Source organism: Macaca nemestrina, chromosome 3 (assembly GCF_043159975.1).
Source record: "Macaca nemestrina isolate mMacNem1 chromosome 3, mMacNem.hap1, whole genome shotgun sequence".
NCBI lineage: Eukaryota > Metazoa > Chordata > Mammalia > Primates > Cercopithecidae > Macaca > Macaca nemestrina.
The window spans coordinates 53,532,792-53,554,349 of NC_092127.1; the positions used below are offsets into that span (position 1 = coordinate 53,532,792).

General features: G+C 34.2%; 1 long non-coding RNA gene across 1 annotated transcript in view; it reads left to right on the forward strand.

Annotated features, from left to right (window-relative positions):
• The window catches only part of LOC139362167 (uncharacterized), a 100,041-nt gene extending 84,963 nt beyond the window's left edge, over positions 1–15,078 (forward strand). The window contains exon 3 of the long non-coding RNA XR_011620523.1: positions 15,020–15,078. This is a non-coding gene — a long non-coding RNA (uncharacterized lncRNA). The remainder of the gene's footprint in view (positions 1–15,019) is intronic.
• The last annotated feature ends 6,480 nt before the right edge of the window (positions 15,079–21,558 follow it).

A 21,558-nucleotide genomic window follows, 5' to 3' on the forward strand; every position in this document is an offset into this window, starting at 1 on the left:
TTTGGCACACATTTGTTTAATGCATATGGATTAGCAGGCTCAACACAACAAAAACAACAAAAAATAGTACTATTATAAAACATTATAAAAGCAACAAGAGAAATATCCAGAGAATGATTTGCAATTACAAGGAGAAGTCACCTAACTTAACCTTACCTTGTGAGAAATTAAAGGCAGTATGTAATCTATGCCTTGAAAGATTAGCAAGATCTGGACTTGTGGACAAAAATTATACCAGGAAAAATGCAGAAGGGCAAAATAAAAATGCATATAATTAAAGAAAGAACAGAATACCACTATGCAAATATGATTATATGTTCTTCTAATAGAAACAAATGACTGTCATGCTCATAAAAGACCTGATTAATGGAAAGCATGAATGTTAACTTGAACCTTGACGTTTAAGATGAGTTTACTTAAAAGGATGAGCAGGTATAGAGGGATGTGCTTATAGAGAGCATACAGAAAGCCTATGTAGAAAAGTTTTGACAAAAGTCAACATGGATGAGTTGAATTGCTTCAAAATGATTTAATGAAAGAAATGCATTAGAAATATTATTTACACTTACATTGTACTAAATAGTTTTGGTGAAATAAATTAGTTAATGATACTGCAAAAATTATTAGTTAATTGGACTTGAAAACAAGTAAGGTTGAGACAAACAAATGTTATTCAGTGCAGAGTCTTCAATTCACACATAAATAAATACTGAGAACTATAGCAGCTGACTTGGAAATGTGGAGAGAATAGTCGATGTTAACTTCCAGAGTTAATCAGCTGATAGGAATAGAAATATGGAAATCATCTTCTTTCAAATAAATTAAGGTTATAACTTCTCTTTGTATAATTGTTGACAATTTATGTGAAACAATTTATACAATGATTAGATCCCACACATTAAATTTTTGAAATCTTGTATAAAGATTAAATCAAATTTAAATATACATATATGCATTAGTGTGAAAGTGGTTTTGGAGTTCTATAGAAACTAACTACCAAAAGACATTTCCCATAGTAATTTGGTTCTAAAGTAGAAGATGACTAAATATTCATAAATCAGGTTCTTCAGATATTAGAAAAAATAAGCTTGAGAAATTATAGTATTTGCTATACAAAAGCAGAAGAACTCCTCATTTCAATCAAAATTAAATTTAGGATAGGCGCAGTGGCTCATGCTTGTAATTTCAGCACTTTGGGGGGCCAAGGTGGGCGGATCACTTGAGTCCAGGAGTTTGAGAGCAGCCTGGCCAACACTGAGAAACCCCTTTTCTACTAAAAATACAGAAATTAGCTGGGCATGGTGGTTTGTGCCTTTCTCCATTTTATGCTTTTGTTTGTTTTGTCAAAAATCAGTTAGTGGTAATTATTTGGCTTTATGTCTGAGTTCTCTATTCTGTTCCATTGGTCTATATGCCTATTTTTATAATAGTACCATGCAGTTTTGGTAAACACAACCTGGTAGTATAGTTTGAAGTCGAGAAAAGTATTAGATCATTCTCACACTCCCATAAAGACATATCTGAGCCTGGGTAATTTATAAAGAAGAGAGGTTTAATTTATGTGGCGTTCCCTATGATCAGCTGACAGAGGAGGGGAAGAGAGAGAGTTAAGGGAGAAGTGCTTTCAAACAACACACTTTCAGACAACCAAATCTCATGAGAACACTAACAAGTAGAGTCTGCTCACGTGATTCAATCACCTCCCACCACATCCCTCCTCCAACACTGGGAATTACAATTCAACATGAGATTTGGGTGGGAACACAGAACCAAACCATATTATTTTGTACCTGGACTCTCCAGAATCTCCTATCTTCTCACATTTCAAAGCACAATCATGCCTTACCAATAGTCCCCCAAAGTGTTAACTCATTCAAGCATTAATTCAAAAATCCAAGCCCAAAGTCTCATCTGAGAAAAAGTAAAACCCACTGTCTATGAACCTGTAAAATCAAAAACAAGTTAGTTACTTCTTAGATACAATGAGAGTAGAGGCCCTATTGGGTAAATAGACCCATTCCAAAAGAGAGAAACCAGCCAAAACAAAGGAGCAACAGGCCTCATGCAAGTCCAAAACCCAGCAGAGCAGCCATTAAATCTTAAAGCTCCAAAATAAAAACCTTGGACTACATGTCTCACATCCAAGACACACTGATGTAAGGGATGAGCTCCCAAGTCCTTGGGCTGCTCTACCCCTGTGGCTCTGCAGGGTACAGCCCCCACAGCTACCTACATGGCCTGGTATTGAGTGCCTGCAGCTTTTCCTGGGACATGGTGAAAGCTGTCTGTGGATCTACCATCCTTGGGTCTGAAGGATGTTGGCCCTCTTCCCACAGCTTCACTAGACAGGACCCCAACAGGGACTCTGTGTGTGGGCTCCAACTCCACATTTCCCATCTCCACTGACCTAGTAGGAATGGTCCAGGAGGGACAACTGTAGCAGACTTCTGTCTGGACCACCAAGCATTTACATACGTCTTCTGAAATCTAGACAGATTCTCCTAAACCTCAACTCTTACATTCTGTGCACCTGCAGGCTCAAAGCCATGTGGAAGCTACTAAGGCTTCTGATGGCTTACACCCTCTGGAACAGTGGCCTAAGATATATCCTGGCCTCTTTAAGCCATAGTTGGAGCTTGAGTACCTGAGATGCAGGATGCCATGTCCCAAGGCTGCACAGAGCAGCGAAGCCCTGGGCCTGACCCCCCAGACTAGTTTTCCCTCCTAGACCTCAAGGCCTGTGATGGAAGGGGCTGCTGCAAAGGTCTCTTTAATGATCAGGAGACATTTTCCTCATTGTCTTGTCTATTAACATTCCATTCTTCTTTACTTATGCAAATTTCTACAGCCTTGAATTCCTCTCAGAGAATGGGATTTTCTTCTCTTCCGTATGGTCAAGCTGCAAATTTTCCAAACTGTTATGTTCTACCTCCCTTTAAAATATAAGTTCTAGTTTCAGGTCATGTCTTTGTTTATGAAAATGAGCATAGGTTATTTAGAAGCAGACAGGCTACTTCTTGAATGCTTTGCTGCTTAGATTTTTTTTTTTTTTTTTTTTTTTTTTTTTTTGCTATATATCATAAATCATCTCCCTCAAGTTCAAAGTTACAGATCTCTAGAGCAGGGGCACCATGCCGCTGTCTCTTTGCTAAAGCATAGCAAGTCTGACCTTTGCTCCAGCTTCTAATAAGTTCTTCATCTTCATCTGAGACTACCTCAGCCTAGAATTCAGTGTCCATATCACTATTAGCATTTTGGTCACAACCATTCAACAAGTCTCTAGGAAATTCCAAACTTTTTCTCATCTTTCTCTTTTCTTTTTAGCCCTGGTAGAACTGTTCCAACCTCTGTGTGTTACCCAGTTCCAAATTAATTTCCACATTTTCAGGTGTCTTTATATCAATGCCCCTCTTCCTGGTACCAATTTTCTGTATTAGATTGTTCTCACACTGCTATAAAGACATACATGAAACTGAGTAATTTATGAAGAAAAGAGGTTTAATTGTCTCATGGTTCGGAAAGTGATACAGGAAGCATGGCTGTGGAGGCGTTATGAAACTTGCAATTGTAGCCAAAGTTGTAGGGGAAGAAAGCACCATTGAAACGTGGTGAAGCAGAAGAGAGAGTGAAGCAGGAGGTTTGCGCACTTTCAAAGAACCAGATCTCATAAGAACTATATTACAAGAACACCAAGGAGGAAGTTTGTCCCCATGATTCAATGACTTCCCACTAGGCCCCACCTCCAACACTGGGAAGTAAAATTTGACATGGGATTTAGGTGGGGACAGAGTCAAAGTATTTCAGGAAATGAGATGCCTCCAGATTTATTATTTTTACTTATTTGTACTTTGGCAATGTGGGATCATTTTTGGTTCCATAAGAATTTTGGGATTATTTTTCTAGTTCTGTGAAGAATGATGTTGGTATTTTGATGAAAATTACATTGAATCTGTAGATTGCTTTTGACAGTATGGTCATTTTCACAATATTGATTCTATCCCTCCATAAGCTTAGAATGTGTTTCCATTTGTGTGTGTTACCTATGATTTAATTCATCAGTGTTTTGTAGTTTTCTTTGTAGAGATCTCACACTTCCTTGGTTGGGTATATTCCTAAGTATTTTATTTTTGGCAGCTGTAGTAAAAGTGATTGAATTCTGAATTTATTCTCAGCTTTTTCGTTATTGGACTATATCAGTGCTTCTGATTTGTGTACATTAATTTTGTGTACCAAGATTTTAATGAATTCATTTGTTAGATCTAGAAGCTTTTTGGATGAGTCTTTAGGGTTTTCTCGATATACAATCATTGGTGAACAGTGACAGGTTGACCTCCACTTTATCAATTCGGATGCCTTTTTTTTTTCTCTTGTCTGATTTCTCTGGATAAGACTTCCAGTACTATGTTGAATAGAGTGGTGAAAGCGGGAATCCTTGTCTTGTCTCAGTTCTCCAGGGGAATGCTTTCAACTTTTTCCCATCCAGTATAATTTTGGCTGTGGTTTTGTCAGAGATACCTTGAGGTATGTCTCTTCTGTGCCAGTTTTGCTGAGGGTTTTATTACAAAGAGATGCTGGATTTTGTCAAATGCTTTTTTTTTTTTGCATCATTTGAGATGATCATGTGATTTTTGTTTTTAATTCTGTTTATGTGATGTATCACATTTATTGTCTTGTGTATATTAAAACATCCCTGCATCCTTGGTGTGAAACCCCCTCTCTCACTATTATTGTGTTGCTCTCTATCTCATTTTTATCAGATAATCTGAATATTTATTACTTAAAATATTCAGCTTTAAAAACATATATTACAGTCTGTAAAACCACTAAAAAGAAAATATTGCTAATAGTTTAGTCTGAATGCTGCAGGAATAGTCCAAGTCATTGAAGTGATGAGGGTTTTGACTAGGGTTGTAGCTTCTCAACAAGGAAGTTTTGCTAGGGGCCAAGGGGCTCTGGGAGGTGTTAGAGGGATGGTTAGAGATCATCAGTCTTACATACTTCTACAACCCTTTACTTACGCTCTATAGTTAATATTTTCTATTCCACATTAATCATCCTCTATTGATAGGCAGAGCTTACAACACAAATTTCTGTCTTCATTTATTCAATACTGTTTTTTAAAAAGTAGCATTTCTGGACAACAACTGATGGATGTAAATGAGAGAATGACTCTTATGAAAGGTAGGTACAGGGGATGAGAAAAAAAAGAAATATATTCCCAAAAATATAATTGTAAGGTCAGGCATGGTGGCTCATGCTTATAATCCCAGCACTTTGGGAGGCTGAGGTGGGCAGATCATGAGGTCAGGAGATCGAGACCATCCTGGCTAACACAGGGAAACACCATCTCTACTAAAAATACAAAAAAATGAGCAGGGCTTGGTGGCAGGTGCCTGTGGTCCCAGCTATTTGGGAGGCTGAGGCAGGAGAATGGCATGAACTTGCAAGGCGGAGCTTGCAGTGAGCCGAGATTGCGCCAATGCACTCTAGCCTGGGTGACAGAGTGAGACACCATCACAAAAAAAAAAAAAAATATATATATATATATATATATATATGTATAAAATTGTAAAAATAAACCTCCAAATTTTGCGAGGTTTCCATGAGATGATTAATGTACTGCCCAGTATATAAATCAGTAGTTTCATGTCCGAAACCAAGCAGAGAAATACAGATGCATTTTGAAATTTAAGAAAATGTAGCATTTTTCACACTTTTGTCAGTTCAGTTTAGATTCATGATGTAGTGTTAAATATGATTTATACTCAATAAAATACAAAGACAAATCAGTGGATGCTTCTTTTTCACAAAACTTTACTGTACTCACTAATGAAAATTTTACTTGTAAAATGGTGTTAAATTCCCCATTCTTTCTTTTTCTGCTCTCTTTCCAATATACAGAGCTAATAACCTTTTCCAAGACTTTCAACTTATTGCTTGGTTTGAAAGTATTTTAACTTCTGTTTGCCACTCTGAAATTGTAATAAATGATCTATGAACTGTCATCTCTTCTGAGAACCAAGTAGTTCATTTGGTTCACGTTTAAATGCTTAGATAGGTACAGTCACTTAAGGGAATATAATTTCAGTATAACTATTAAAAATGATAATACAGCTCTTCTATAAATCTCATTACTTCAATAGATACCACATTAAATTGAAACTCACTGAAATCTATAAGACTAAAGCTGAGATAAATTTAAAAGGAAATTAAAACTTTAATGATTTGCAAACTTTTGCTCATTTTCCTTTCAATTGTGAATTTAAACTCTTCTGCCTTAATTTTCTACCGTGACTTCAACATTGTAGTCTATTATTTGTAGTATTAAATTGCTATTCAGCAGTATTGATATAGTGTTAAAATTGACTTAATGAATACAAATAAAACAAACTTGTTTATTTGATTTTATACTGAAATTACAAATCCAAGAATAAATCATTGATCATTGGCTCAAAAGATATTCAAGGTAGATAAAATCTAGTAAAAAGGCAACAAATTTGAATATTTTCTTAAAATTGATTTTTCTTATTAACAAAGATTATACTTACACTCTTTTGAAGGTAAACTATTTTTTCAAGTCACAAGGTTATTGATTAATGATAAACTATTAGTTGCTCACCTTAGCAATACTCTTTTCTTTGTGTAACTAATAATATTCATTATAGGCATCAAAGATCAATTTTACTAAAAATATTTCTAGCAGTATATAATAGATTGTATATGAATTTTACTAGATATGCTATTGGGTCTTGTAATATGATGCAGGGAAATATAATTCACAGGGGCTATTCATAGAGGCTATTTACTGAATCTATTGATAATAACTTCCTAGTCAAATGCAAAAGTTAACTGAAATCTAGGAATTATTATTTGTTAAACTCAAAATACTTAACTCTTAGTAATTGCAAGGAATGATTACAGTATCATCTTACATTTCTGTGCCAGGTCATTGCTGTAGCAAACTTTATTCTATTTGTCTGTGTCCATAGTATTACTGCTAAAGCGGGTATCATATTTCCAAAATGCAATGCTCTACTGTCTAATTAAAGATGTTTCCCTAATTCAGGACTTAATCATGAAGTACCTGTTGTTTATCCTTTCCTTCATCCTCATTTTTTCCTAAAACATGGGCCTGGCTCTAGAATTTCTCCTATTTATTGTGGTTGTCCAAGTTGATTCTTTCTGAATCTGGGTGAGAAGCAATGTGGACTTTCATTCATTGTTAGTGGGAATGCAAAGTTGAACAACTTTGGAAGACTGGCAGTTTCCTTTCTCTCTCTCTCTCTCTCTCTCTCTCTCTCTCTCTCTCTCTCTCTCCCCCCCCCTCTCTCCTTTCTTTCTTTCTTTTTCTTTTCTTTTTTTTTTTTTCCCGGAGTCTTGCACTGCTGCCCAGGCTGGAATGGAATGTCATGATCTCGGCTTACTGCAAGCTCCCCCTCCTGGGTTCACGCCATTCTCCTGTTTCAGCCTCCTGAGTAGCCGAGACTACAGGCACCTGTCACCATGCCCTGCTAACTTTTTTATACTTTTAGTAGAGATGGGGTTTCACCGTGTTAGCTAGGATGGTCTCGATCTCCTGACCTCGTGATCCGCCCGCCTCAGCCTCCCAAAGTGCTGGATTACAGGCATGAGCCACCTCGCCCAGCCGACAGTTTCTTACAAAGCTGAACACAAGTTTTCAATACAGCATTCACATTTCTAGGTATTTACAGAAATAAGTTGAAAATTAGTATCTGTACAAAAACCTGCAAGTAAATGTTTATAGCAGTTCATATTCATAATTGCCAAAACAGAAAGTAACCAAAATATTCTTCAATAGGGAGTAGATAAACATTTCCAAAATGGAGTATTGTTCACAGTTTAACAGAAATAAACTGTCAGGCCATGAGAAGAAATGGAGGAACCTTAAGTACACGTTGCTAAGTGAAAGAAGCCAGTATAAAAAGGCTCCATACTCTATGATTAAAGCTATATGACATCCTTAAAAAGGATAACTAACACTATAGAGAAAGTACAATATATATCACTGGTTACCAGGGTTTAAGGGGTAGGAGAGAGCAATATGTAGGGGGAGCACAGGTTTTTTTAGGGCAGTGAAACTAGTCAGTATGATACTGTTATGGTCTTTTCATGTTGTTATACATTTGTCAAAACGCATAGAATTGTACAGCATAGAGAATAAACCCTAATGTAAGGTATGGACTTTAATTAATGTTAATATAGTAATAGTGGTACAAATTATCACACTAATGTATCACACTAACACAAAATGTTAATAATAATGGTAACTGTGTGAGTAGAAGAGTATGCGTATGGAAATATAGTACCATATGCACATTTTTTCTGTATTTCTGAAATTGCTGTAAAAATATAATCCTCATAAAATTGTTATTGTGTTGTATTTAATATGTTAAACATAGATGTATCAATCAAGTAATATTGTGTCATCTTAGAGAACAAAACCATAGGAATAGATACATCTTAATATAGGACTTACTTTTAGGGAATAGATGGATTAGTGGTTTTGTGAATGCCTTTTAGTTAATACTCATAAAGAGTCTTGGCCTTAGCTTTTGCCTGCACAGAGTATATCTTGTACAAATTTGGAGATATAGTTACTACTGTTTGCAAAAAGTCTTATGTACAGTTGAAGATAAAAAAATGTTCCTGGAGATACTCAAGGAAGGGACCTCCACACAGGAAAAACATTGGACCAGGATCTTTGAGATTTTTCTTTATCAGAAGTTGAATGGGTATTGACACGTAGCTTTGGTTGTAAGACATGTAGTAGATAACTTGCTCCCAAACAGTGAGCATCCTGTTATTTGTCCAGGGAGATATCTGAATCTATCCTTTCAAAATTTAATATTGCAGTCAATATCACCTCTAAGAATTAAGCATTAATAAATGAAATCAGTAGTCTGATTCATAGAGGTGTAGTGCCTGAACTTAGTGGTGTGTCTGACTTATGACATTAGCTATAGTGGGTAGTCTTCAAGTGACAGAAATTGTCATCTTTATTCATTGCTGTTAGGAGAAGCGTGAACAGCAATGGCCATAAGGAAATTTAGCAAGTCATCCAACACACTTAAACCTTCAGATTAAAGATTTGTATATAAAATATGAGCAATTTAATTGCTTAAGTCATTTAATTACATGACTTCATGACTTTCCCCTTCCTCCTCTCTCTTATGTATGATCTGCAGTACCTCTAGTTATAGAGACTGATATTTCTGCCCATGATTCAAGAAGATTTTATTAGTTTCTTTGTATGGAGTAATTCACTTCATCTTAAAGTTATTATAATTATATTTCTGCTGCTGTTATTAATAGAATAATTTATATCACTTCCTTTTATAGGTTCCTACAGATAGAATTGAGAGCGTCTATTAATATTTATTTTTAAATTTAAATTTTACATATCAAACACAGTCAATTTTCTTATTAGTTCTAAAAGTTATATTTTTTAATTTGAGCCTCTTGGTTTCCTGAATATACGATTATACTATCTGCAGCATAGCTTTTCTGTTTTCCCCAAGCAACAATTTATGTTTTTAGAAATTCCAAAACAATTTCAAATACACATTGTAGTAGTAGGCAGCCCTGCCTAGTTTCTGATTTGCTGGAAATTGTTTTATTGTTTCAATATTCAGAATATTACATGCAGTTATTTACTAGTACAGAATCATTCAATTACGTTCCATCTATTCCATTTTACTTAGAGTTTATGTAAGAATACAGTCTATATTTATAAAAATATGCATTACTATCTATCTATTGGTGGTATCAAGAATTCTGTCTATGAATCTATTGAGATAAAATATTATATTGATAGTATTTCTACCTCTTGATATTTGATAGTAAACACATTTGGTGTGTGTGTATACATACACACACACACACACACACATATATATGATTTAGCTAAAATTTGCCATTAATATATTTAACAATTTTTTTTGCATGTATGTTCTTAAGTGAGATTAGTCTGTACTAATTATGTTACATGCACTATTTCTTGGAGTTAGGTTTTAGACTCATCTCAGCTCCATAAAATGTTGGTGAGAATTCCATCACTTACTTTGGTGTGAAGTGACATTCGAATTATTAATTAATCTGGTTTAAAATAGCTTGACTAATTTTATCCAAGTTGATTTTTTAGAGTAGATATTTCATCACCATTCAATATCTTCTCTTCTAATTAGTGTTTTCAACATACTATTCCTGTATGAGTCAATTTTTAGAATGAAGTCTTCGCTAGGCTTCCTGATTTGAAGGTTTCTGTATTTTCTTATTAAAATAAAAAATAATATTTAATGTTTCTTATTAAAATAAGAAAAGAAGTATTAAATAATAATTCTTACAGCTTTTATTCTCACAAAATTTAGATGTTTGGTTTCTCTTCCAGTTTCCTTTATCTGAAGTAAGTGCTTGAACAGTTTATCTTTTAAAAATTATTTTCAAAGAGCAAACAAATTTAAATTGTTTTCCTGCTATTGTTTTATTATGCACCCTTTTGTTATTTTTAACTTTATTCATTTTATATTCTATTACTCTTACTGTTACATTTGTCTCTCTTACTAGATTATTCAGTTATTTTCCTGTGGTTTTTTTAATTTTTTGGGACTAATTTATTTTATTTATGTATTTATTATTAAATAGAGAAGTTATAAAAATATTATACATATTTTATGAAGTTACAAATTTTTTATGATGGGATTTTTCTGTACACCATGTTTTTTGTATGTATTGTTCTATTTATTATTGGTTCTAGAAAGCTTATTATTTTCTTTTTAATTTTCACTTCTATACAGAATATGTTTTGGAATATATCTTACTTTTAGAAAGAGTTTAAAAATTTGGGTCAATTTAGAATTATGTAATTTTATTTGTAAACAATAATAATCTAAATTAGTTTCCATATAAAAATCTCTATTTAAAAGTAGTGTTAAAGTTTCTTTTTTACTCTAAGTATATAATAAATTTTGTTTATATATCATGATCATTTAAAAAGATGCATTTGCATATATAAATTTTAGGATGTAGTATTTACCACCTCTAAATCTTTTTCTTCTTTTGTCTTCAAGATCTCTCCAATATTTGAAGAGAAATAATAAATTTTAGCACATAATTGTACTTTTTTAACTTCTTCACGCTTTTCTAATATGTTAGCTTTGCACATTTAATTGAAAGTACTTTGATGTATTATAATTAAAAACTAAAACTAATTTTGTAGGAAAAACACCTACATATCTCAACTGAAAAAATAATCAAATACAAAACCTGAAAAGCATGTGTAATATACACTAAACTCTCTTATTTATTTCAGGTTTTGTTTTGATTATTTGTACTATGATGTACAATTGTATTATTATGTACAATACTTCAAGTAACTTGTTAATCGCGGTACACTATCTCAAGTTACTTTGTCTAAACATGTGAATTACTTGTTAGACATCATAGTACAATATCTTTAAAAAATCAAGATTATAGCTGGGAATAAATAAAACTTGGAAGATAGGAGACCTATGTGTTCCAAAAATTGGAAAAAAGAACAGATGAGAAGAATTTAAGTAGTTCAGTTGAATATGCCTAATGAGTCACAGATATGATTATTAAGAACGCATACATTAAGAAAACTTAAAAAAAAACTGTGAAATTTGGTTTTACTAAAGTTTCTATCAAAATCCCATCGAGATTTTTTTGTAGATACAAAGATTATTCTTCAGTGTAAATGAAAAATACAAAGAAACTAAAACACATAAAACAATTTTGGAAAATAATAAAAAAGTGGAAAAAATCAGTTCACCCAGTTTTAAAATTCATAGTACATCTACATTACTCAAGATGCTGTAGTATTATCAGAGGTATATACACAAAGATCAATGTAACACAATGGAGAATCCAGAAGTAGATGCACAGGAATATGCTTAACTAAATTTTTGACAAAGTTGCAAACGCAACTCAATGAAAGAAAGGTATTCTTTCCAATAAAAGGTGTTAGAGAAATTGGACATCCTTAAGTCAAAATAACAATGACAAGAGAACGCCAAAAAAAGAGAAGAAAAACTAATAACTAGAAAAAAATAAACAGAAAAACCCTCAACTTAAATCAACTATAACAAAACCAATTCAAAATGGATTATTTGTAAAAAATACAAAACGTAGATATCAAACTTTATTAATGAATTGGAAAAAAATACTCAGAACACAGGACTATTTGACAAGTTCTTAACAGCAAAACCATAACCTATAAAAGAAAAAAACCATACATTTCAATGTATCAACATTGAAATAATTTTGGTTCATAAAAACCCTGTTAAGGTGAAAGAAGTACAGCCTACAGAGTGATGGAAAATATTTTCAGACCACATATCTGATACATAGTTATATCTAGAATATATAAAGGAGTCTCAAACTTTAGAGTCAAACATGTAATTAGATAATGAGTACATGAAATGAAAAGGTATTTCGCTGAAGAGTACATACAGATGGCAATTTACCACATGAAAAAATGTTGAATGTAATTAGACATTAGAGAAACACAAATTACAAACACAATGAGATTTCACCTTTTAACATACCTATTAGAAAGCCTAAAAATAGAAAACACAGATAACCAATGAGGTTATCCATGATAACTAATGATAACCAAATTATATCTTATGAAGATATGGAGAAACTGATTATTCATGTTGGTGACAGGACTGTAACGTGACTAAAAATTTTTTACCAGTTTCTTGTAAAATTAAAATGCAACTATCATATAACCCAGGAATTGCACTCCTGCATCTTCATGCCAGAGAAATGAAAATTTATATTTACCACAAAATCTATACAGATATATTCATAGCAGTTTTATTTATAACAGACTAAAATAGAAAATAATGTGACTAGCCTCCAAAACTGTGGTAGACCCACACCATGAAATACTACTCAGCAGTACATGGTGCCAACTATTTATACACAGAACTACTTGTTTAAGTGCTCGTATAATTATGCTGCATGAAAAAAGTCAATTATAAAAGACTGGATTCTGTATGATTTCATTATGTAACATTCTTGAAATGACAAAATTTTAAAAATGGAGAAGAGGTTGGTGGTTGTTAAAAGTCAGCACCGAGGTTAAAAGAGGGAGGTGTATGTGGCTCTAAAAGGGCTACACAAAGGATTCTTGTAATGATGGAAATGTTCTCTATTTTGCCTGCATCATTGTGGATATACTGGTTGTAATAGTGCTACAGTTTTACCAGTTTGTTACCACGGGAGGAAACTGAGTTAAGTATACGTGAGATCTCTGTATTGTTATAATTGTATGTGAATATGTCCTTATCTCTATATAAAATTTAATTAAATAAAGCAAAAAGAAATTCCAATATTTAGTGTCTTAATAGAAAAATCATTTATTTGCTTGAAATTTGAAAGCTGGTAGGGCTCAAAAGGGACAGCTCTTCTATGCTCCAAGTGTTGTTAGCTGGAACAGTCAAACTGGTATCAGTAATACTGTGCAGAAGCCACTCCAAGTGGCTTATTCACAGGCTAACAAGAGAGTGTTGGCTGCATCTGCATATTGTCTGAGAGCTTAGTTGAGGCTGCCTACCTCAGTTCTCTTTCATATAAATAGATTTCTATAGCTGATCAGGTGACATAACTTAAAATTAGTATGCACCTGCAAATGCTGTGGTGTGCATTACTTACCTGGCACTCAAGATTAAGTGCCTAGGACTTTTTGAGCAAGCAGGAAACACACTCATAAACAGCAAACAACCCAGCCCAGTCACTTTTACCAACTTCCACCTTCATAAAGTAAGCATGGCAGTCATGTACTGTATTTGCCTTGACCTATTTATTTGTCAGTGTAGCTACACAAACTGCTCAATATAGGGAAACATATAAGCCATGCAATCTGGAGCACTCAAGGATGTGCAGGGACATGCAGGCCCTTTGCAGATTTTCTCCCCCAGCAAGTTCATGTCTGTTAATTTCATATTTGCTTGATTTATGGCTATGTTTCTGGTGAACAGCCTTCAAACAGGTTTTAGACTTGCTCAAATCCAAAGAAGTTTTGCTTCAAAAAGATTTTGCATTTTTCTGGGAAAAGCCAATCATTTATATTAATATTGGGATACATTCATTGAAGATTTTGTTAAACATTTTTAGTGATTAGAGTTATTGCAAGGGTAATACCAATGAGTTAAAACAATACTCTGCAAGTTACTTGGTGCTGAACATGTAGATTCAGGTTACTTGGTCTGAAAATGTGGATTCAGGGTTAACAGACTGGAGTCGGAGCATTGGAGTGAATGGCTGCCTTGGAATCACAGTGCTGAATGATTTACTACCCCTTCCCTTTGGAAAGCTTTACATGTCTAACATTGAGCACCCACAAAGTTGAGAATTCTTGACAATGAATTGAGAAATAGCTCAATAGATCAGACAGCTGTTCTTAATCTAGTGCTTCTCCTACACATGAAGAAAATAAGAACTTTACCCACTTTTAAGCACAAAGATTTAGCAAAGGGCACTCACTAATTCCATTTATGAGGGCTCTACCCTCATGACCTAATTTCCTCCCCAAAGCCCCACCTCAACATATCATGGAATTAAGGTTTCAACACATAATATTTTGGGAAACACAGATATTCAGTCTGTTGCACTATCCTAAATCAGAGATGATAGATTAAAATTATCAAAAATACATCATAGCATATATAAAACAACATCAAAAATAACTGAAATGTAAAATTTAAAATCATTTTAAATAAAAAAGAATAGTATGTAAGGGAGAAAGCAAAAACAGTTCAGATGCCTTATTAAAAAAATGAGGGAATTGAAAAGCATCAGAGAAAAGATCACAGCTGGTGGATACATTATTATCAATCCTGGAAGACTAGAGGCTGATTGAAAAGGTATTTTCTCTCTCATAAAAGAAGTGCTGCATGAAATAATATCCCTTCGCTGCCGTCTTTCTTCCATCTTCAGATCTCTTTTGTAACAATAAATTGTCTTGCTTTCTCAGGACCAGAACATGAAGACTGATGGAATTATAGACCAACTAAGTGTTTTTATTTAAACAAGGAAAATGATGTTTTAAATATATTATTTTATGACAAATTCTTTATAGTTCATGGATTTGTATTTCAAAAGCATATCTTGGAACATGGCTAATTTTGTAAAAATAATTGTAGATATAAATAGAAAGTGATGAATCAAAAAATATTTTCTCATATTTAAATAATATTAACATATTATCTTTTAATATTTTATTCCTTAATTTCATTTTGTAGTCACATAAAAGAATCAATTGATTTTATGGTTTTATGAAACTACGGTTAAGCACCATATGTGGATTGAGGTATATTAGCTCCAACTCTGTAACTGTCAAGCTGTTCAGCCTTGAGAAAGACAATTAACCTGATTTTCTTCAAAAGCACAGTGTTTAGTGTGGGGTGCTTTGCATCCAAATATGAAGAGTTTGGAATCTTTGATTCATGCCCTACCATTGAACTAGCCTCAAAAAGAATGAAAACTCTTTGAAGCAATGTTTTCTACCCTTAAAATGTAAAAAAAAAAAAAAAAAAAAAAAAAAAAAAAAAAAAAAATTATCTAACTGGTTTGTTGTAAGGATATTGTATAATAATACAAAAGTACTTAGTGAAGTCTAACACAGTAAGTAATCAGTACATAGTAGTTGAGATACACAATTTTAATATTAAAATTACCATTATCTAACAGATTTTGAAAGAGCAGATTAAATATATTATTTAAAGTATGTTTCATTTTTCCTAGAAAAGTTTAGTTCTCCTTCCTTCTGTTGTCTCATTTGGCTAAATTTATCGGCAAGGATGCATCACCCTCTTCATTGAGCAAAAAACTGTTTTGACTTATATTAGATAGAAAACATTTAAATAAATGTAGTTGATTTGTTTTCAGACTGAATTTTAAATTATTGCATTAGGACTTACTTTATTGGTCCATTTTATGAGGCACAGAAAATCTAGGTGACTTGTATATAAGCACACACTTAATATGTGAAAGATGTGGAATATAAACCTGGGAGGTCTTCTTAGAGAGCTTGTGCTATTAAACAAAATATTTCAGCACCCTTGGCTTAAGAGAATCCAAATTGAGGATTCAGATTAAAATAACATCTCTAGAAATCAGGACACAGTCATTAGTATGTTCATGTTAATCTGGCTTAAAAGAACCCCAGATTTTTCTAATTTTTTTGCACAGCCTTGCTTGGTCCAGAAATTTGCCAGTTCTTTTAATTATTCCTGTATAAATTGTTTATATGGAAAAGCAAATTTGTGTTGTTTTAATGTCATATTTTTAAAGCATGATTTTACAAAATATGTATTTCTCAATTCCTTGAGATGCAATGCATAGTTATTACAAGATAATTCCAGGTGAGATATTTAGAATCATATCATTAATTGTTTTCTACATCACTTATGGAAAATAATTCAATATACCATTCATTCATCAAATGGTTAAGTTTCTTTTGGTATAGAGACCACAAAGAAAATTGCTTTTCTGTGAATAGAATCTTCGGGAGCTATTATTTAAAAAAAAAAAAAAACTAATAGCTATTACATATACAATATATATAAATAAAACATTCGTTATTCATTAAGTAATATTAATATGATTACATTTTAGAAATATGTTTATCAAAAATTAATAGAAACTAATTCTTGATAGGTTATTTTATTTTTAGCTTCTTTGTTATTACATATAATCTTAATTTTACTACTTGATCATTATCGTTGAGTTTTTCAAAGTAAATTTAAACCGGTATTATTTTCGGGGTTTTGAAAGCAATTCAGTAGGCCATGGTATGCTAAGATTAGTGTACTGGCCATTTAAAAAAAAAAAAAAAAAAAAGAGCAGTACTTACTGCATGAAACTTTGTGGTGTTCTCTTATCACCAACATGTAGGAGATCCTTATATACTACAGCAATGATACTGATGAGTTGGGGATCCAAGGGTAGTAAGGGTAAATTTAAGATTTCAGGAAAATACAGTATTGTGTGGGAAAAATCCCATTAACTTACCATTCTTTCCAACATTCCAGTAGCTAATTTGTTTTTCATATAAAGTATCTTGTGACATTTACTTTTAACAGACAGTTGCTAACTATTTGAAACATTCTGTCTTGGGATTCTTGGGATGATGCTTTTCTGACTGGAAATCTCTGTGGCCAGTGGTGCCTTTGCCTGAGTTATACTTGGGCCCTTGGGCTCATTGAGTCCACTCAGCCTGGCAGGCTACATTTGGCACATGCTACCAGCCTGAATCTCATGCCTGCCATGGGTGAGAAGAGCAGCAAGGGGTTTTTGAAAAAGCAAGCAAGGTATCTGGCCACTGTGCACAGCCAGACACTCTGGTTGTGGTGTCGTGGGCAGCCAGCATGGGTGCTGGCTACCTGTGAGGCCGCGGTTGGACAAGGCATACCACAAGAAGCTTCCACGGCCAGTACTGGAGAACATGGTGATGCCCGGAAACTTGGAGACACCAGGAACGCAAAAGAGGGTGTCACAGCCTGGCTTGGGGAACTTCTAGTTTTGGGCTTGCCCAGAAACTTAAACACACCAGAGCCCAAAAGAGGGTACTACAGTACTACAGTACTACCTCAGGGAGCTTCTAGGTTTGGGATCCCTGAAGGGCTGCAGCTCTTTTCTCCTCTTTTCTCTCCTTCTTGTCACCTTCAATGTGGCGAGCAAGGGGCATATTTCAGCCCCATCTGTGCTATCACTCTTTTAGCTCCACCATTCAGCAGGTCTCAAGTTCTTGTCCTGTGTCAAGGAAGAATGAGGTATGCAGACAATTGGATGGTGAGCAAGGTGAAGAGCAGTTTTATTGAGTGACAGAACAGCTCAGAGGAGACCCATATTGAGTAGCTCCTCTCCACAAGCAGGGTGTCCTGACAAGTGTTCAGCATTCAGCAGAGAGAAGAACCTGGGGTGGGTAGCTCCTCTCTGCAAACATTTCATCCTGTCATCTCCTCGAGTCTGGCAGACTCGGGGGTTTTTATGGTCTTCAGAGGGGAGGAAGTGTGTTCTGATTGGTCCATGGGTGGCTATGGGCAGGCTGGGAAAAAGCACCAAGTTCCCACTCAGGTCAGAGGGACTGGCAGCCTGGGTGCCAGGCCTCAGGACTTTCCCAGCTTGAAAGAAGGGCTTCACTGGAGATCCACCACTTTCCATCCCAAAGCCTGTCCTCCTCCTGTTTATGGCACCTAGACTGTTTATGCTGAGGAGCACCTTCAGGCCAGTGCTGGGCTGCCCCCAGCATCCCATTTGCTTCCCTCCTGTGCTTGTTGATGCCCAGAGTCCAGACGGGGTCGAGGCAGCAGGGGGCTGGCGTGTCAGTGCTGCTCTGAGCACGTGCACACCAAGCTGGGCTGCGACAGTACCCATGCTTGCCCTCAACCTTGCTCCAAAATTGGAACACACACTGGAACCAGGGAAAGGTCAGGAAGTGGGAGTAGACACCTCCAAGCTTGTGGGGGCAGGGGGGACCTTCCCAGGCCCCCAATGGTTCAGAGATGCACAGGTCTACAGACGTGGCCTGGGGGGCTGAAACTGCATCCGAGAGGGTTGGGGGCTCCTGCCTGCTCCTGGGTCCCATTTGGCTCTGTGGAGCACGTACCAGCCGCACCTCCCTTGCTGCAGTAGGTGTCTTGGCAGTGGCTGCCCCAGGCAGGCTACCACTGCCATGAATTCCAGGACGGTCCTGATTAGATTCTATTTAGGAACACAAAATATCTCTAATCTCTTATTTTGATGTACATTCCAAAAACAAATGAGTATTTATTTGATTTTTGTTATTTAGCTTTTGAAAAATATTTATCTGAGATATTTGTGTTCTTGTCTCATTTATTCTCAAAAATTTAGTTTTTGTATGCAAGCACTGAGATATCCCTTTGGCAGTCAGAAATGTAATGTCTATGTTTGATAAGGTTGCTTCAGATTTTAAGCCAGGGGACTTGCTTCCTAATTTACTCAGAAAAGGAAATAAACAAAAATTTTCAAAGGATAATTCAGCCTGGAATAAAAATACAAGTTTAGAAAAAATCTGGCAGGTAACACAAAGGAAATATCTTTTTGTTGAATCTACCTAGACAGTAGTTATTATGCTTTTGTGGGGTTTTCTCTAGATTTTTTTCTTCTCTAAGGAGGTGATCTTTTTTTTTTAAATGCAAATTTGAGGAATTTCTAAGTTAATGGTAGGATATTACTCCAAATTTATAACATCCTCTAATATAAAGTTTTCAGGAATTACTTGATTTTTAAAATTAGTTTGAGTGAATGGTGATTAACATGTTTAATTTTATGCCATATAAACTAAGTAGAATATTATCAATAAAAATTAAATTCATTTTATCTTCATATACATCATATTCAAACAACACAAAATAACTCAGTTTATGCTATAGCTATAAAGCACATAGAGTTATTCTGGGATTAATTATCTTTGGTGAAATAAATATAGAATGAATCTATAAGGAATACTTTAATGATTACAGACAGACCATTTGGTTGAAGATACAAGTGAGTTAACTGTCAAGTTCTTTTTTGGTTCTCTCAGTTGCTGGGTAGCTATCAAAAGCACAGGAAATTTACATCTGTGAATAGATATAATTTATTGATATATGCACCCTCATCAGACAATTACAGAAGGGAAAACTGAGACATTACAGATTTAGATAGCCTCACCTTGAAGTGGAAGTATTAGTAAGCTACAAACTATCTGACAGTATACAGAAAAATGCAATATTCTATATTTGATATTTTTTAAAAATAAGAAGTTACTTCATTCTAATATATAACATATTATGGCAACTTGATAAAGATATATATATATATATATATATATATATATATATATATATATATATCTCATGCCTTTCTCTTGCCTCAGCCTCCCAAGTAGCTGGGACTACAGGCGCCTGCCACCACACCCGGCTACTTTTTGTGTGTTTAGTAGAGACGGGGTTTCACTGTGTTAGCCAGGATGGTCTCGATTTTCTGACCTCGTGATCTGCGCCCGCCTTGACCTCCCAAAGTGCTGGGATTACAGGCGTGAGCCACCGCAACTAGCTGATAAATATATTTTTAATGACATACTAATATTGGAAACATTTTTTTAAGTTTTCAAACACAGAAAATCCTAATTTTAGAAGGTAACATGATTTTCTTTTTAAGTTAATTTGAATGAAACTCCTTTCAAACATTCTAAATTAATCTTGATTTCAATGACTACCCATTCGACTTACCAGGGAATCTAGAGAAGCAGAAGTATGGCTTCAGCTTTCAGAAGCAAAACATTTCTATAGAAAAACTATAATAGCAAACAGAGTAAGAAAAAAATCAGAAATAAAATATATGTTACTATGTATCTTTATTGTGATTTCAGTAAAAGGAGTATTTTTAGAACCAAATTTGATATCAAAATATTGCTATAACACCTCTAATTGCTTTAGAAAAAAAGAGAATTAAGTGGAGATGATCCCCAGAAAACCAATACTAAGTCTTACATTTTGAGATGTATTATATTGACTGACAAATAATACTTAGGAACAAAATGTACAAAGCATCCCTACTCAAATTTTTTCTCTTTTCAAAGCTCAGTAATCAATTTGGTGGCATAGAATCAGGCAAAGGACAAAAATATGGTTACACCTATCTTTTATATGTTAAATTTATTTTTTAAATACATTTTTATACTCTAATTATAATCTCTTTTTGAAATAGCACATGCTTAATGCTTTGCCTATAAAACATATATTTTGTATGTAAAAGATGATAAAAACCATGTTTTCCATGTTTACCTATTATTTAAAAATGTATTAAGTGACAATTTTACTCTGTTGTTTCTGGGAACATAAATTTAACTTTGTAATATAGATTCATTGCATGCAAGGTACTATAAATAAAATTTTATTTGTTCATTGCTTAAGAATAAAGACCCAGATTAGTTAAGTTTTACAAGGCTTAACCAAAACATATGTACAGCAAATATATTGATCACAGGCTACATTTTGTAAATTAGTTGATTATATAACTCGGCAGGGTAGATGCATGTGGGGAGCAAGAGCATACGTGATGCAGAGGGAACATGAATGGGTTACTGAAAACTACTATTTCAAAAAAGTTATTGGAAATCTGTATTAAAATCTTATTTTAAAGTCTAGCTTAGTTTTAAAATGTAGCTAGGTATGAGATGGCACCCAAATATGAAACCTTTGTGTGTCAAGTTTTTAACCAGTAAACCAAAGGACTGTGCTGGTCCCATGCCTCAGAAAACCCTAAGGCTTCCAAAAAATTCTAGTTGTAAGGGTAGTGAGAATAAATGTATGCTCCCTGAATGTTCCTATTTTCTTAAAAAAGTGCAATTCCTCTTTTGATTCTTCCTTTCAAGAAAGATTTAACTGGCTTAGACTCTTTGATATATTCCTCACTAGATGTGCTTGCTTATTTTTTGCAGTTTTCTAATTATATGTCTCTCAATATATGTTGTTTAATTAAGCAAGAATAAAAAAAAGAGAGTAG